Source organism: Salmo trutta, chromosome 35 (genome assembly GCF_901001165.1).
Source record: "Salmo trutta chromosome 35, fSalTru1.1, whole genome shotgun sequence".
NCBI classification, from domain to species: domain Eukaryota; kingdom Metazoa; phylum Chordata; class Actinopteri; order Salmoniformes; family Salmonidae; genus Salmo; species Salmo trutta.
The window spans coordinates 22521925-22535714 of NC_042991.1; the positions used below are offsets into that span (position 1 = coordinate 22521925).

The 13790-nt window shown below is 39.8% G+C and overlaps 1 pseudogene; it reads right to left on the reverse strand.

Moving 5' to 3' along the window:
* Positions 1 to 13790, reverse strand: part of LOC115174404 (laminin subunit alpha-2-like) — a 159388-nt pseudogene that overhangs the window by 57096 nt on the left and 88502 nt on the right.

Genomic DNA, 13790 nt, shown 5'->3' on the forward strand with positions numbered 1-13790 from the left:
GCAAAATGCTGCCGGTCTCATTGTAATTGACCGTTAATTAACATAAACACGTTTAGCATCTCCAGGCCTCCACACATCCAAGCCGCTGATTCGTCCCTTTGGAACATCGACATTTTAAAAAGTCTAATTAATCAATGTAATATATACCATCACAATAAATCCATTACTTATTTTAGTCAGGTCTGAAGAAACATATGAAGAAAATGTATTTCAGAAGATCAGAATACATGCCATAGGCTGCAGATTTGTTCATTTAGCTGACACGATATGCTTATAAGTCCTGTGCCATTATTTAATTTTATATGATTTTATAATAAGGAGAATATAATTGAACGATAAAATAGGAAGGATAGTTTTCCCATTATGGAGAGAGTGCTCATATGAAGTGGCTATGTTGAGAGTAAAAGTAATCATTTGAAACACTAGATTTAGAGTTATTTGGCAACTTTTGTTGTGAATGATACAAACCTTATAATGTCTTAGAAATCATTACATATACGGTCTTCCCTGTAGCTCAGTTGGTAGAGCATGGTGTTTGCAATGCCAGGGTTGTGGGTTCGATTCCCACGGGCGGCCAGTACAACAACAAAAACATGTATGAAATGTATGCATTCACTACTGTAAGTCGCTCTGGATAAGAAATTCTGCTAAATGACTAAAATGTAAATGTAATGTCTGCATGATGCGACTGTAGGGTATTGATGATTTGAGAAAGTACCAAAGAAAGCTTGCCTCAGGCTGCACAGCTGTTGTCTCATCAAGTGATCATATTTTCACCCATCAGACTATTCTCAATTTAATCCCCTCTTTACTAATATGTAAACTTAGTTTAGATTTAGAATGGCCCATTAATCAAATGGGCAGGAACAGGGACAGGGGAAGAAGACATGTCATCTGTATGCACTGGAACAGCTAATGGAGGCCACACATTTTGTAGGCTATTTCGGTTTTATAGCGGAGCATGTGCTTAATATGAGCAGCTGAGAAATAAATATAAGGACACTTTTTTCAATCCATGCATCAACCACTGTTTGAGAAGCATGCTCTCGCTGCCCCGAAAGGTGATATTCTGCCCAAACTCTGTATGCCATGGGCTCTCCAGCATTATTCCTGCAGTTACCCAGTGCTTAATTTGGGAAACCAAGTGAAATCTGTTCGGGAACATGGATAGTAACATGTTTTCATTAAACTGATGACAGCCCCTCTGTGTGCTGGAGAAAGGAACAAAGGAGAGAGAGGAGGAGATGGAAACACATGGTGGTGAGATATTCTGTATAGCTAAAGATAACAGGTCACCCAATGAATTATGAAAATATAAAATATGCCCTATTACTAGGCTATTCAAAATCAAAGTCACTAACTGTAGGCTAACTGTAAGCTACACTGCACAATCAATGAACCAACAGCATCGCCTAGGGCTATACATTCTCTCCCAGACTCATGGATGTACATTTTGGAGCGTAGCATAAGGTAACCAGTTCATCGAGTATGCATAATAATGCAGTCCACGATTACTGTAATTTGTTTCATTTTGGAGTATAGGCTAGACCAATTATGTACCAAAGACATTTTAAATCAGGTTTGTGTTTTCCTGCCATGCCTAATATGTGGTAGGCAATGTGTTGTCAGGCTTGGGCTCATAAAACTACTGCATATGCTTAAGATCTAATATGCAAATTGGTTGTTTTGATTTAAAGCGCTGTCCATTTTGTTGTTAGGCTTTGAAACAACATCCACAATAACCATGTTTTACAGTGTTTCAACCTGCTGTTGAAGTTCTTTCTTCAAATTGATCGTCACAGTGAGGTGAGTTTTAAAAGTAGTATAGGTCTACAGTTTACGATATGTGTTTGATGTGATTTCCGATGGCATTTGCATTGATGTCAGGTCATTAGGACCTGATATTCATTAGCAAGTTGTGTACTGTCTAAGCATGTCCAGAGTGCTTACAAGGAGAATACCATGACTCAACAGTCAAGTGGAATTTTACTGCGGTCATGACTCATGACTGCCAATGTGGCGGGAATATGGTCACTGCAACAGCCCTAGGTAAGGTGTACCTTGCAGCCTGCCATGATGTCATGACCCCAGTGGTTGGGCACACATTTGTCACATCTCTCCCACACGGTGTTTGGAGGGCAGATGCACTTTCCCGCGTTGCCATCGGAATTATTTCCCACATGGGCACACTGGCATGCTGGGAAGGGGGCAGGAAAAACAGACTCTGGTCAAAACAGAACAGGCTCAGTAGTCCTACTGAAAAAACTTTCTACAAAACTTTCCATTTCAACTGTACAAGAGAAAATACCTTTTTGGTCTGAAGTTATCCAGCATTTATCATCAAGGAAAGCAGTAGTCAAACCCAAAGAAGATGTATTACTTTATTGTATTGACTGTACATCTGTTCTATCTTTACTCAGAGACAATTCTGACAAGAAAGTTATTCATAGACATCAATCAGTAAGATGGCAGTCATTTATTACGTGTGCAGCCACCCTCCTGGAAGTTGAAGTGTCCTGGAGCGCATTGGTCACACTTGGGCCCAGTGACACCAGTCTGGCACTGGTACTGGGCCGACTTGTTACAGTCAAAGGACTTGGACCTAAAGGTGTCACATTTGCTGGGGACACAGCCTCCACGGGACTGAATGTCATAGGTCTAGGGCTGGGGACAGCACAGAGATACAGAGGACATTCAGGGACTACATAGAACTGCCATAGACTGACATACAGATGTCCCACAGGAACAGGAAATGTAAATTATTGGACATTTTTGTAGGAGTTGATACATTTCTCATAAAGAAAAATCATTTCAAAGTGGAAATTAGAAACTTCAGAAGCCTTTTAAACACTCAAATACACTACAAGTTTTACATTTCCTGCATTGCAGGAAAATTCTCCTGCAACAGGGTGATCAAATTAAAATCCTACTGTACATCTGTAGGGTGTTATTACCACAGCAAACAAGTACAGCACACAGTGGCACACTGCAACACACGTGATTCAATACTTCAGACAAAGTATTCAACAACACACATCATATAATATTTATTTTTGAACATACCTTGAAGCAACAATTCAATTGATGGTGGTGACATACAAAATATTAATATTTTGCTGTGGAACGGGCATAGGAAATATCCATGTCTCACCATCAATGCAGAAACATGTGGTGAATAAGTAAATGGGCATTTTAGATGTGCAAGGTGAAGCAGCCTTGTACAGCTAATGAGGAGCCAACAGCTCATGCCTGGCTGGTAAATCTTCATTATTCTCCCTTCAACAGGAGTCAATCACCACCTTCCGGAGACACCTGAAACCCCACCTCTTTAAGGAATACCTGGGATAGGATTAAGTAATCCTTCTAACTCCCCCCCCCAAAAAAATATATAGATGTACTATTGTAAAGTGGTTGTTCCACTGGATATCATAAGGTGAATGCACCAATTTGTAAATCGCTCTGGATAAGAGTGTCTGCTAAATGACGTAAATATAAAATGTAAATGGAAGGAGTGGGGACAGCGGTAGGTAGCACATGTCCCTGGGCCCCTTCCGGGGGAGTCATATGGGAGCTCTCTCTGGGGGTGCTGGGAGTCCTGGCGGGTATGTGTCCAAAGCCCATGTGGATACAGTCGTCTCAGAGGTGGGAGCGGACATGGACGGCTGACTGATTGACAGAAAACATTAGCCACTGAGCAGCAACCAGTTATTGTGTTGGGATGACCGATATGTGTGTCTGTGTGGTAGAAGTGTCAGCTTACTCTTGTTAGCGCAGCTAAATAATAGCCCTGCTGTGTATGTAGAGTGGTTGTGTGTAGTGTGGTTAGTGTTGCATGCAATCTCACCAATCTCACTCAACATGCAGGGATTTTTTAAAACAGAGCTGCATCCATTGTAGCTTTTTACACCACCTCTAGATCAAAGAAGTTCAAAGGTATGTCATTGACTTTAATGGCGTCTGCTTAAAAGCCTTTTCTCCACATGGCTAAAGCCAGAAAGTGATGCTCAAAAGCCATGGATGACTTGTTACCAGTCATGGATATAAATCAAATCAAATCAAATTGTGTCACATACACATATTTAGCAGATGTTATTGCGGGTGTAGCAAAATGCTTGTGTTCCTAGCTCCAACAGTGCAGGAGTATCTAACAATTCACAACAACACACACAAATCTAAAAGTAAAACAATGGAATTAAGAAATATATAAATATTAGCAATGTCAGAGTGGCATTGACTAAAATACAGTAAAATAGAATACAGTATATACATATGAAATGAGTAAAGCAGTATGCAAACATTATTCAAGTGACTAGTGTTCCATTGATATATTTCATATTATACATATTACCATCCGAATGGCCACAGGTCAAGATAAAAGCATATTTATTAAATCTCTTAATCACATTATAGTCTCAACTCTATGGAATTACACGCTGGATAAATATCTGAGACATAGACCTACTTCATAATAGCAACCACAGACCAAGCAGTGGATGCTCCTCAGAGGAGGAATGGGGCCTCCTCAGTGAAATTTCATGAAAATAAAGTGAAACACAATTTATTTTTATTTTTTTACATAAAACTATACTAAATATATTGACGTCACCAAATAATTAATTAAAACACACTGTTTTGCAATGAAGGTCTACAGTAACTTCAACAGCACTCTCTGGGGTAGCACCATGGTGTAGCCGGAGGACAGCTAGCTTTTGTCCTCCTCTGGTTACATTGACTTCAATACAAAACCTAGGAGGCTTGTAGGCCTCACCCCCTTCCATAGACGTACATGGTAATTATGATCACTTCCGGAGGACATCCTCCAACCAATCAAAGCTTTGCAGTATGAACTGTCATGACGTGGCCCTCTTTGGGTATAGCGAGCACTATCCCCCTCTCTCACCACCTCTTTCTTCCCCCTACACCCAGGCTCTGTTATCGCAGGTCATAAATTCCTAGAGGAGTCTCTCTCATGGCCAGGCAGTATAGAGAGAAGGTTTCACAGGAGAACAAAGAAACCTCTTCTCCATCATAGAACTTGAGAACTCAACAATGTCCATGTTTTGGAGAATGTGTACACGGTCGGTGGAGATTCCAGCTACGACCGGTCCATTTAGTTTAATGTTTGTGAAACTCATGAGAGACAATACAGCCACATTACCATAACTCTGTCTATACAAGAGTCTCAGTTGTGAGGCTTGCATCTAATTGTTGTATAAAATGAATGAGTAAAGATTTGTGAAATTATGTAATGTGATTTAAACTGTTTAACCTTTCTGGCGCAGGAGTTTTGCTAGCGACCCACCTCGACAACATCCGGTGAAATTGCAGAGAATGAAATTCAAATGACAGAAATAGAAATATTTAACATTCATGAAAATACAAGTGTAATACATCAAAATAAAGCTTAACTTCTTGTTAATCCAGCCGCTTTGTCAGATTTCAAAAAGGCTTTACGGTGAAAGCACACCATACGATTATCTGAGGACAGCGCCCCGCATACAAAAGCATGAAAAGCATTTTTCAACCAGCCAGGTGCGCCACGAATGTCAGAAATAGCGATATAATAAAAGCCTTACCTTTGAAGATCTTCTTCTGTTGGCACTCCAAAAGGTCCCAGCTACATCACAAATTGTCCTTTTGTTCGTTAAAGTCCTTCTTTATAACCCCAAAAACTCAGTTTAGCTGGCGTGCTTCATTCACTAATCCACTGGTTTCCCTCCTTCAAAATGCATACAAAATGAATCCCAAATGTTAACAATAAACTTCTCCAAACAAGTCAAACAACGTTTATAATTAAACCTCAGCTACCCTAATACGTAAATAAACAATAAAATTTAAGACGGAGAATCGTTATTGTCTTTACCGGAGATAAACAACAAAGAACGCGCTCTCATCCACGCTCATGAAAACACTACAGCCAAAATGGGAGCCACTTAAAAAAACTACAAATTCTAGCTCATTTTTCCAAAAACAAGCCTGAAACTCTTTCTAAAGACTGTTGACATCTAGTGGAAGCTCTAGGAACTGCAATCTGGGAGGATTTCGCCTCATAATAAACATGACAGCCATTGAAAAGAGTGGTAGGCTGAAAATGATGGTTTGTCCTCGGGGTTTTGCCTACCATATCAGTTCTGTTATACTCACAGACATTATTTTAACAGTTTTAGAAACTTTAGAGTGTTTTATATACATATCTACCAATTATATGCAAATCCTAGCCTCTGGGCCTGAGTAACAGGCAGTTTACTTTGGGCACGCTTTTCATCCAGACGTCAAAATACTGCCCCCTAGCCCAAAGAGGTTAACCTCATACGGGACGGACATTCAGCGAAAAATCCGATCGCCATTAGCATAACGAAATTTAATATAAATATTTTTTCAAATATAGGACTATGTTATATCGTTTTATAGATACACCTCTCCTGAATCGAACCACGTTGTCCGATTTCAAAAAGGCTTTACAGCAAAAGCAAAACATTAGATTATGTTAGAGGAGTACATCGTAAAAGAAGCCACATAGCCATTTTCCGACCAACCACATGCATCACAAATAACCAAAAAACAGCTAAATGCAGCACTAACCTTTGACAATCTTCATCAGATGACACTCCTAGGACATCATGTTACACAATACATGCATTATTTTGTTCGATAAAGTTCATATTTATATATAAAAACAGCATTTTACATCGGCGCGTAACGTTGACTATCTATTTTCCCTCAAATGCATCTGGTGAAACAGCGCTACAATTTACTAAATTACTATTCGAAAACATTTTTAAAATGTAATATTGTCATTCTAAGATTTATAGATAAATATCTCTTGAAAGCACCTGTAATGCCAGATTTAAAAATAACTTTACTGGGTAATCACACTTTGCGATAAAAGGGGATGCGATACTCAGAAAATAGGCTAGCAATACAGGTCAGCGCCATCTTGGAACAATCGCATATCAAATCTAGTCTTGTATACTATTGTCAATAATCCCTTACCTTTGATTGTCTTCATCAGAAAGCACTTCTAGGATTCCCAGGTCCACAACTAATGTATTTTCGTTCAAAAAAGTTAATCCTTTATGTTCCAATAGCTTGTTCTTGTTAGCGCGTTCTGAAGGCTGCACCAAAAGTTCTGTCGTGCGCGGGACTACTCTTTCGAAAAAATTCATATTTTTTTTATTTAGGTTCGTTCAAACATGTCAAACGTTGTATAACATAAATCTTTAGGGCCTTTTTCAACCAGAGCTCCAATAAGATTCAAGGGGGACGATTGCATTGTCTTTCAAAACGTTTCGAAAGGGGAGGGTAGCCAGGGGCGCCGGCGTCATAATGGTGATGGCCCTCCTCATGTGACCACTTTCCACAGCGTCTCATTCAGTCAGTTTTCACAGTAGAAGGCTCAAATCACTTTGTAAAGACTGGGGACATCTAGTGGAAGCAATAGGAAGTGCTCAATGAACCATTGCTCACTGTGTGATTTACAGGCAAAGTGCTGAAGTTGAGTCTGCAATTCAGAATTCCACTTCCTGTTACGATCGGTCTCGGGGTTTTGACTGCCATATGAGTTCTGTTATACTCACAGACACCATTCAAACAGTTTTAGAAACTTTAGGGTGTTTTCTATCCACAAGTATTACTTATATGCATATCCTAGCTTCTGAGTTTGAGTAGGAGGCCGTTTAAAATGGGCACTAATTTTTTTCAAAAATCGCTGTAGCGCCCCCTATCCTAGGTGAACGATAAGAGGATAAGCTAAGGTTGTAATGGTTGTTGAAACTCTGAGACTATCGATACCGACAGAATAAGAGCAAATCTTCGATACTAATTACTAGTCTGCAGCTAGGAATTGTGTACAATTGAATGCGAAGGCCGACAACCGCCGAAACATCTATTCTCTGAAGTATCCATTCTAACCACGAAAGACGGGCGGATGAACTTCCAACAGAAAGAAGGACGATTCCAACAGAAATCACGACGACACACTGAGTGTAAATATATATATTGATTGCAATTATTCCCGAATGAGTGAGCGTTCATGTGCAAAGGATTAGCATTTCAATTGTTATAATTATCAACTGTGTAGTGTCTTTTGTCTTTCGCCCGCGTCCCAGTCCCTTTGTCTACCAAGCAGCCATACCGGTTTAGCCCACTAGGGCACATCCCCTATCATTTCCTTGTAACCATATCTACTTTGTTTGTTTGTGCATTTCTGTGATTATTTAGTTAGTTAATAAATAAATGACTGAAACAATTGATGCATGGATGATTCATAGCGAAGACTGGGTTCATGCAGATAACCAACAATTTATGACGTTTGGAATGAGACTAACATGAGGTAAAGAATAATTCATTAATTAGAAGACTAATTGATCAGATATTAAAATATCTGAAAGTTATATTAGTAAAATTATAACTTTGTAATCTGAAGATTTTCCTTGGTGCCCCGACTTCCTAGTTAATTACATTTACATGATTAGTTTAATCACGTAATAATAATTACAGAAAATTGATTTGATAAAATAACAGTCTTCAGTTTAATGATGCCAAAGATACAACAGAACTGACCTATTGTCACGTCCTGACCAGTAAAGGGGTTATTTGTTATTGTAGTTTGGTCAGGACGTGGCAGGGGTGTGTTTGTTTAGAGTGTTTCGGGGTTTGTTGGGCTATGTTCTGTTTTAAGAGGGGTGTTTGTTTAGAGTGTTTCGGGGTTTGTTGAGCTATGTTCTGTTTTGAGTGGGGTGTTTGTTTAGAGTGTTTCGGGGTTTGTTGGGCTATGTTCTGTTTTAAGAGGGGTGTTTGTTTAGAGTGTTTCGGGGTTTGTTGGGCTATGTTCTGTTTTAAGAGGGGTGTTTGTTTAGAGTGTTTCGGGGTTTGTTAGGCTATGTTCTGTTTTGAGAGGGGTGTTTGTTTAGAGTGTTTCGGGTTTGTTGGGTTATGTTCTAGTATGTCTATTTCTATGTGGTGTTTGTTGGGTTGACCTTCAATTGGAAGCAGCTGCTCCTAGTTGCTTCTAATTGAAGGTCCTATTTAAGAGGGGTGTTTGCTATGGGATTTTATGGGTAGTTGTTTCGTGTATAGCTGTATGCCTTACAAGACTGTTATCGTCGGTGTTTTTGTATACGTGTGTTTTGTTTCGGTTTTCCTTCTTTCTGCCTATTAAAAAGAAGATGAGTATACATATTCCCGCTGTGTTTTGGTCTAATCTCTACGACACCCGTGACACCTATGATTGGATGTTGTCCATCCAATCATAGGATTAGGATCAGAGAATGAACCTACTGTTTTGTATTGGGGTTTTATGTGTTGAGAAGCTTGGTGAGTTGGTGACATTATTGGATAGAGATTGAAAAGGAATAGTTTTTTGGATATTACTCAATTCAAATGAGTTTATTCAAATTACAGGAGACAGAGGAGGTATATTATAAATTATTTTCTTGGTTTTAGAACTTTATTTTTGTGCCTAGTTAGTGCAATTTAGTTCAATTTGCCTTGCTAATTTCAGTAGCCAGTAGCTAGCTACATGCTCGAGTGTGTAGTTTTCGTCGTTGAAGAACCCCTTTCATTCTCTGGGGTACACGGAAAAGGTGTGAATTAAATCCCGAGGGTCGACCTCTGCCTGAGATCAGTTTCATGAAGAAGGATGAAAAGGTGCGGGCGTTCAATACCAACGGGTATCAAATGTATAGCTGGTTAACAGGGAGCCTTTCATCAAGCCGCCTGTATTGCTGGCCTTGCCTGCTTTTTGGAATATCTGAGCCTTGGGCGAAAGGGGAGTACAGTGGCTTGAAGAACATCTATCGTTCAGCTAAACGTCAAAACAAAAGCAGGGAGCATGTAAATGCCCACATCAGATTTAAGCTTCTGCATCGATCATGACAAAGGTCTGTGTATTCAAACTGTGCAACACAACAAGAAAGTAAGAAGAAACAGGGATGTTCTCAAGCGGCTTATCAAAACCACTGCGTTTTTGGGCATGCAAGAATAGGCTTTTAGAGGACAAGACGAGAGGGAAAGTTCCGCTAACAAGGGCAACTACAAGGAGCTTGCAGAGGTAGTTGCATGTTACGATGCTTTACTTGCTGAACATATGGAACTTTCGACTGTCTTTTCTGGAATGTCGAAATCAATTCAGAATGATTTAATAGCTTCCATCGCATCATCGATTCAAAGTTTGATTAAAGAGAGAGGTTGACGCAGCTCATTCTTTCACGTGTGCTCAAGTAGGCTTTCCACATTCCTCCAGTATATATTTAGCAAAGATATTAACACATAAACACTCCTGACAGACACAAGCATAAAACAAATTACATAATTGTTGCAGCAGCCCAGGCTACACCTAAACATTAGAAATCTGACATGCTGTATGGAATGAAAACAAGACAATTTTTCAGTCTGATCAACTGAAGACTACTAATAAGAGCAGCTGCATACAGCCTATGTGCTCTGTCCATCTGGTCAGGGTAATTACTTGGTAACGTTATGTATTTATAGTGTTTGTGTGTCAGGAGAAAATGTGAACTTGATAAAATGTTGTTTATATTCTAAATTGGGCTGGCTAGGCTGCCTATATGTTTTCAATACAAAATGATTAACTGGAATGAATCAATCAACATAATAGTGAGGACAGTTGTGAGTACATGTTTTATGGCCTACAGTTGCATAGGCCTGCGTGATGCAAGCATGCATAAAGCAAGCTCAGCTCTGTGAGTTCTATTGTCTATCAGCTGTTGTCTCTGTGTCTGGGTAGAGGAAATCTGGTCTACATTTAATTCATATTGTTGGAATCGGCTAAACTTTGATCATTGAGGTAGTAAATGAATGATAGGAAATGAAAGAGACTGGGTGTTATGTCAGAAGTTAATGGTTCTCTGAAGAAAAACAGAAGGCTTTGGAATGTGTTTGATGGAGGAGAGGAGAGCGATGTGTTGATATAGGGACAACAGATGGATATCTGTGGATTAGGTGAAGGAGGGGTTGAGGTCAGGAGGTGAGGTCAGTTCCCCTTAAGGGAGTAATCAGGGTTAGTATCTGGTTACCTTCTTTTCTGTGGAGCCATAAACTGTAAGGAGGAGGAGTGTCTTAAGTAGGATGTATATAAACTGTGATGTCTGAAATGTTTTGCTGTCTGATTACAGCTGTACAGAACCTTTGGGAATGATTAAACTTGGTTAAAGCTTCTCTAGTGTCCATGAGTTATTTACTCTGAAAAATAAGAACCTAACAGTATGAACAAGTATAAGGTTGATGCAGTTTGACAGGGTGATTAGAAAAAACTGGTCCCATCACAGCCCTTATAAAAAAACTTTTTACAACTGATTAATCACTGTCATTCCTATAGGGTCCAGAGTTTTCCTGGTTAGGTTAACAGATAAGGAAAAACTCTGGGCCCCTGGGGGTAAAAATTGCCCCACCAGACTGCTTGCAGTTGTTAGTTATCATCAGGTATGTGGATGATCAGGGCTTTATTCAGGAACGTTCCTTGAGTTACTTTGATGTGTCAAGTGGGCGAGATGCGCAGTCTGTGTTTGACTTTATGCATTTTGAGATGTCTGAGTTTAACATCATGGAGAAACTTTATTGTTCAAACCTACGATGGCGCAGCTGTAATGAAATGTATCTTCTATCCAGTTCCCTGATTAAGAGGTGATGACCACTCCACTGCACTATCATTGTCAACTCTCTCCTGCGTTGAACTGAAGCCACGTCACATGTGCCCTCTCATCCACTGTCAAATTGAATGTTTCCTCTTCAAGCACTGTGAGTACCCCTATACATTTTATTGAATTACTGTATGTAGAGTCAATCACAAACACAATCACATTATTACACATCAATGATTTTACTTCTTGCTTGGACTAACTCTTTTTTGTAGCTCTTTTGTCTAACTGTGTAGTGTTATGTTATTGTTTGTCTTCCCAGTCAAATCCTGTACTGCACTGAAGTCAAGCCTCTGAACACCTCAACTCATGCCTCATACCCTCTTTCAATTACTGCTGTGATCCCTTTCCATCACTGTGTAAGTAGCCTTCTCATTCCCATTCCCCATAATATTGTACCATAAATGCCTTTATTAAATGCTTTAGGTTAAAATAATTTGTCTTTGACGATTTTTGAAACACACTTTGTCGTCTCCGTGCATTCCATGCCTATACCGTGGGTCTCCCATCCTCCACCATTTTTCAAGTTACCAGCCTCCACTGAGACTAAGGTGAAATAACTGAACTTTTAAATACGGGTTAAATTAAGATGAACCCCGTAAGGTAGACTGAATGATTAATTATCACAGCGTAAAGGGCAAGTCTTGATTAGAGGGCAATTAAATAATAATTTGCTTTTGAAGATCCAAATGCCATGCTAAGGTCTTATTTGTTGATTTCGCCTCAGCTTTTATTAATACAATCCAGCCCTCCAACTTGGCTCAGAGACTGATATACACTTTCTCATTAGATGGATGCCTGGTGCTGTGGATCCTTGATTTCCTTAGCAAAGGGACACAGCAGGTCAAGATGGGATAGTGGATGTTGGACAAGTGCACCACTAGCGTGGGATCTCCTCAAGACTGTGCACTTTCTCTGCTGTTGTACACTAATGACTGTAAAAACTCCTACCCTGGTAAACACCTGGTAACGTTTGCAGACGACACAGCACTGGTCATCCTCCAGGGTGATGAAGAGGAGCACGGGCCAGTCTTGGAGGACTTTTTGACGTGGTGTGACAACTCTCACTTAGTGCTCAATACAAAAAAGACCAAAGAGATGCTCATCGACTTTAGGAAAAAACTTCCCCACAGAATGTTGTCAAGGGGCAAGACATAAAGGTAGTGGAGGAGCAAGGGTGCAACTTTCACTGTTGAGCACCTTCAATTCTGACATTGCATTTTTGGCCCCCTTAGTTTTATTTTTGGAATCTGATACAAAACGAGGCAACGGTGTGCTTTAGGACCATACGGATGCCTCTGGGCGGTCGGTTAGGCTGTTTGGAGTGTTTATCCGACTGAATTTTTAAAAATAATAATAACAATAATTATGTCCCTCCCACTTCTAAAACCGAAGTTGTGTTGAATATAAATATCTGGGTGTTGTACTTGACCACAAGCTACAATGGGGAATGTGTACTAAGAAAGAACAGCAAAAACTCTTTTAATGTTGATCGTTTTCTATTGTCACTGTTTTACAAGTCATTAATTGAAAGTATCTTAACATATTCAATCATCTGCTGGTACGGAAATGCTAATGTCTCTCTGAGAAATATGTTAAGATTTTTTTTAGCTCTGCAAGTAGGGTGCTAGGGGTCAAGCAGATGGGTCTGGAGGTCATTTATCATATAAGAGCCTTCACAAAAGCCCACAGTACCCACAAGGTACTGATGGACCCCAGACATCCTCTTTACCAGGAATTTGAGCTTCTCCACTCGGGGCGACATTGCAGCGTACAAGGGCACAAAACAATAGGTCCAAACTATCCTTTGTCCCAGTGGCGGGCTGGCCTACAGCTAACATTGTAGTTGACAGAGTGTTCTGTTGTTTATAGTGTATAGTGGTTTATAGTGTATAGTGTACAGATGATCATTGATCGCTCATGAACATAACTTTTTCTACCAGTATTTACTGTCTGTATATGTCCTTTGTCTATCTTCCATTATGTGTTATGTATGCACAGATCCACAACAAATTTCCCCATTGGGATAATAAAGTCATTGTCTATTATCACATCGATTGAAGGGTCTTGTGGGGGCTGGATATTTCCAAGAATCCTCTATCACCTCTCTAGAATGTAGATTACAGTATGACT